The sequence below is a fragment of the Physcomitrium patens genome, chromosome 5, assembly GCF_059467195.1.
Source record: "Physcomitrium patens ecotype Gransden chromosome 5, ASM5946719v1, whole genome shotgun sequence".
NCBI lineage: Eukaryota > Viridiplantae > Streptophyta > Bryopsida > Funariales > Funariaceae > Physcomitrium > Physcomitrium patens.
The window spans coordinates 8,420,942-8,426,941 of NC_143414.1; positions in this window are offsets into that span (position 1 = coordinate 8,420,942).

The window sequence follows — 6,000 nt, forward strand, 5'->3', positions numbered from 1 at the left end:
ATGACATTAAAATGAAGAATATAGATATTCTTTTAGAGCATCAATCTTATGATTGTTCAATTGATTTATAAAAAAGAGCTCAACTACTATTTGGATTAATCTATAGCTTATTGCAAAAATGAATTGATTGTACTAAATAAATACATTAATAAGAACTTGGCTAAGAACTTCATATACTATTTAAAATCTTAGATAAAAGCTCCTATTTTATTTGTAAAAAAAAATGATGGATCTCTACAAATGCACAAAGACTATTGGAGACTTAACAAGATTACCATCAAGAATAGATATCTCCTATCTTTGATTTTAGGATTTTTTTACTAACTCAATCAAGCAAAGATCTACACAAAAATAGATCTATAAGAAGCATACAACTTAATCTACATTAAAAAAAGAGATGAATGAAAGATTGATTTTCAAACTAAGGATAGATATTTTAAATATAATTTATGCCTTTTGGACTCACAAATGCACCAACTACTTTTCAACATCTCAAAAATGATATTTTTTGTAAATTTCTTGATGATTTTGTTGTCTATTATTTAATTTATATTCTAATCTATTCTAATAGTATAAAAAATATGAACTTTATGTTTCTTGTATGTTACAAAAACTTAGAGATGGAGGATTGTATACAAAGATAAAAAAAAATGTGCATTCTACACTACTCAAGTTGACTTCTTAAGATACATCATTTCCTACAAAGTACTTATGATAGATCTAAAGAAAGTCTAAACTATCATACATTAGAAGATCTCAAAAATAATTAGTGATGTGCAATATTTTTAAATTTTTTCTAATTATTATAGGATCTTTATGAATATTTTTTTTCAAATTGTGATTCTTCTTGTACATCTGACATATAAAAATAAACTTGAATGGAACAAAGAAATTAAAGCATCTTTTAAAGCCTAAAAAATAACATTTATTTTTATATTAATTTTTTTGATGCATTCTTTATGAAAATAAAGGTATTAGACTTTGTTATAAGTATTATTTTATTACAAATGGGTGCACATGATAAGCTATATCTGATAGCTTTTTATTCTAAGAGATTTTTAGTAACCAAGATTAATTATGAGATCCATGACAAAAAAATTCTTGTAATCATAGATTCATTTTAAAAATGGTATCATTATCTAAAAAGTGCCTCTATTCTAGTCATTCTATATATATATATATATATATAAATCATAAGAACCTTGAGTACTTTATATTGGCATGTATTTTGAATCAATGCCAAGCTTATTAGAACATTTTTTTATCAAGATTTTATTTCAAGATTATTTATAGATTTAAAAAATAACAAGATTTATTAAACACCTTTTTTACATGTTCTTATCTTGTACCAAAAGAAGAAGATGCAATTTTTGATCAACAAAGAATGATTTTCTTGAAGCCAAAGTATTTTTATCTTTTAGCAATAAAATCAACATTGACTATTAATTCAAAATTTTTTAAAATAAATTCAATTAAGTATGTCCTTTGATCCTCTTATTTATGATATCAAGAATAATTTATTTAAGTCTCATGATACTTTTAAATTTAAGTAATGGCTAAAAATGGATCTTTTTAGCTACTACTTGTTTCAAAATAACTTTGAATTTTTATTTTTATAGATTTTATTATGGATCTTTGAATCTCAAGTTTTTATAATTCTATATTTGTGATAGTAGATCATTTTATCAAGATGGAATATTTTTTACTATATTCAAAATCTATCATAGGTAAAAAAATAACTAAGCTTTTTCTTGACAATATTTATCTCTATCATGGACTGTCTAAAGATATTATATTAGATAGAAGGACTCAATTTATATCAAGATTTTAGAGAATCCTTTTTAAGATTTTAAAGGTGGTTATAAAGCTCTTTTTAAATTTTTATCTTCAACTTGATAGAAAAACAAAACAAGCCAATTATGTTTTGAAGCAGAATTTGAGGCGGACCATCAACTATCATCAAGATGATTGAATAATTCTTTTGCTATTGGCAAAGTTTATATATAATAATAGTATATATTCTTTTATTCAATAAATATCTTTTTTTTATTAATTATGGTTATCATCTATAACTTGATACTTTTGACTTTTCAAAAGTTGATAATTGTATGACAAAAGTTTTGGCAAATTATTTGTCAGAATTATATGCAACAATAAAGACACAGTTAAAAGGAGCTCGAGAATGAAAAAAGATGAATGCAAATGCTTATTGCAAGAAAAAACTACAATTCACCATAGGTGATATAATATGGCTACTTTATTTTAATATCAAGACTACTTGTACTTATGACAAGTTGGACTATCATAGGCTTTGACCTTTTTCTATTCGTAAAGAAATTAATCTTATTACTTTTTGATTATATCTACTAGAGTCTATGAAGATCCATCTTATATTCTACTTATCTCTTTTTAAGCCATTTAAGATAGTGAATATCTTAAGAAGAAGACAAATACTACCTCCTCCTATTAAAGTAGATAATAATTAAGAGTTCGAGGTGGAAGAAGTCTTAAATTTAAAATAGTACCAAAATAGATTAAAATATCTTGTTTATTAGCAAAAATATGATATTAATGAGTGTCTATAGAAGCCAACAAAAAATCTTGTAAATGTAACAAAGAGAATTGAAGCTTTTTATTGATGACATCTATTACAATCAAAATAAAGAATAGCAAGATTTATAAAAATTGATGACTGCTCCTTGTAAAACTCGTTCCTAGAAGAAGAAGAAATATCATGGATATACATATTTATTCTAACAATTACCTATATAATTAAGTAGAAATAAATAAAAGTAGATTAATTTCATAATATCTTTTAAAAAATCTTTTTAGAAGCTTCATAGATGTTGCTTTGACTTTACATGTGTTTATAATTAATTAATAGGCTAAACACTTGGTCAACAAATTAGCAACAAGATACACATGTTAGTAGCTTATAAAATAAGCTAATTGTGTGGCACATATATAGATAACTTGTCTTGCAAGTTAACTCATATGTTTAGTAAAGTCAACACATATTGGAAGTCTTATAGAATATTATCATGTAGCTACTAGTTAGAGAGTATATATGGAAGTAATAGTAAAGTTCTTTTTACTCTTGTTAATATCTTTTTAATCCTTAGTCTTATTTTAAGTCTTTTTTATCTTCTTATATTTAAAAATAGTCATTCTAATTTAATATTATATCACTTTTGAATGATTTTTTAGTCTTTATGAATGATTCAAGAGTATATTGACCTTTTTAGTTATTTGATGTTCATATCCTTGATAAAATGTCATAAAAAGATGGAAGTTTTAAGATTTAAGTGTCTTTTTTGGCATATATTCTAAGTGATTGTAATTGAAGCAAATGATAGAGGTAATCACAGTCATGCTGTTATTTGGAGATTTAAGTTATTTGAATTAGGATTAGGTATAGTGCATATAATGTAGATAAATAAGTAAGAAAGTAGTCAAAATTTTAAATTGTGGATATTCTAAGATGATAAGTACAATAGCTCAGTATTATTATATTAAGTGTTGTCTTATTTGGAAATATACTAGTCACTTGGTTGTAGAAGGTGATGTTGTGTATTACAAGTATCAAAAAAATCTTAATAGGTTTCATCTATATAAGTAGAATGCAATTCGAATTTCAATTTAAAAATACTTAAATTCAGTATAAAGTGCTAAAAATATTCTTTTTAGTAACTTGAATCATATATAATCTCCAATTATGTTGTTACTTTTATAATTAGATAATTTTGATTTTTCTTTATAAGCCCTAATCTTAGTAAGTGAGCTTTAGCAAGCTATAATCCCTACTTTAATTCTTTATTTAGTTTAAAATTTTTCATACAAATACCAATATAAGTATTTTACATGTTCAAAAAAATTCAGCCCAATCCAACTTACAAATTGTGAAAAAAACATCCAAAAAACCACACTAATGTCATTTGGCTACCAGTTCAAAAGTTGATGTAGATGCTCCAATAGCAACTCCTCCTTCTCTAATTATTTACTTTAGCTTAAAATTAATATGCAGCTTGATCTTTAAGTCTTTTAATACCATGCCAAATTCTACCTTGTTTCAACTAATAGATCTTTAGATAGTATAGAAATCCTACTCAACTGCAAACTGCCAACTTCCAATACCTTCTGGTACCAAAAACCATATATCTTCTAACTACATCATTAGATTAATTTTACACATACTTAGCACATTCAATAAATCAAGTATTGTTAAATTTTGAACCATAGATGTAATACCAATTGCACAAACTAGCTGAGAGTGCTAGCCTTAATTGTATTGTATAGATCCAAAGTTATCAATACAAACTCTTACTTTGAATAAAAATTATAAATTCATCTCAGATCCTATGAAAACAAACCTTATGCCTTTAAAAGAAGCTTAAAATTAATTCTTCAATCCTAATTATCAATCTCCAAATCTTCCATACTTTATCCTAGGTGGCTGTTTTAGTGGCTAGAAGTTTAATTTCGACCATGTCCTACAAATGATCGATCCTTAAGTATCAATTTAATTAAACTTAGGATTTTTTTAGCCCAATTCTACCTTCAATTTAACTTTAGTATCAACCATAATAATTATTAATCTCTTTTAATTTATTTTTTCTAATTTATAGCCTTTTTAAGGTAATAAAAGAGGTAATTTTTAAGATAAAGTTATTAATCAACCTTTAATCTACTAGCTATTAAGATAAAAAAAAATAAACTAAGAGGCTTCTATAAAAGCCATGTTTAAATCTCTTGAATTATTTTTGAATCAAGATGATTAAATATTAATTAAAAATTTATTTTTAATTATATTTTCATCATATAGCCATATTACAATACAAAAACATTTGTTTGAAATAACCTCTATATGTAATGTAGCAGTATTTTCTCAAACCAATTTTCTAAAGAAAAATCTTCAAAGCTAGTGATAGTATGATATATTAAAATATAAAAATGATATAATTGATTTTTGATTCAACTTAAAAATTCTATTAAAAATCTATTCAAACTTATTATTTATGTTATTTGTTTCCAATCTTTCAATAATAATAATAAATAATTTTACATGTTTGCAAATTCTAGCAATGACATGGAAATAATAAATGTACTTTAATCTAAAATAATTTCTTTGTGATTTTTTTGAGAGAGAAAGTTGAAACTTCTTCAATAACAAATTTAATTTAGAATTTTTTTTATAAATTAAGATTATTGTAGAAAATTTTATAAGAGATTTAAAAATAATGTTAAAAAATGATATTTAAGATTGTTTCTTAGAAGAGAGAGAGAAATAAATAATTATTTGGACAAAAGAGAGAATGTAAAGTTGCAAAAAAAGGATCAATTAGAAAAGTAGAATTTAGTAGAAGATAGGTATCTTTAGTCTTTTTGCTCTTTATCATAGTTTGTTTGAGGTTTTGTACATTTATAAAGTATATTATTTTTTATATATTAGATGTTAGCTTAAAAAAAAAAATTGCATGGTCAAAGATTTATTTCTGACAATGCTTTGATATAGTTATTAATTATATCTTGGTGTGCTCACCTAAGTAAAGTTTTCTTTGTGACATCTTTTAAACTTGAATTAACTTTGCAACACTTTCTAGATGTCAAGATAAAATTGTATAGTAAAAAACGTGGCTAAGACTTGAGCATGAAAGTTTGGAAAAAGAGGAAAGTGTACTTATTGAAATAATATCAAGCTTAAAAAATGAAGATGGTTCAATAGAGCTTATTATTAGTAGAAAAAAATATTGTTGCTTAAAATTTTTAAAAGCTAAGAAATAAGACTTATTAATATAAGTGAAGGCTTTTTTAAGAATAGTACAAAGGTATACTTATAAAAAGCTAAAAATTTACATTCTTCTATTTATTAGAGTATAGAATAGTATTATTTGCAAAAAAAAGATTTTTAAGCTTATTATAATAGATAATAGCTTCATTTAACTTTATATTCATCATTATTAATATGAAGATTATACCTTTGATGGAATTTTCAGCTCAAAT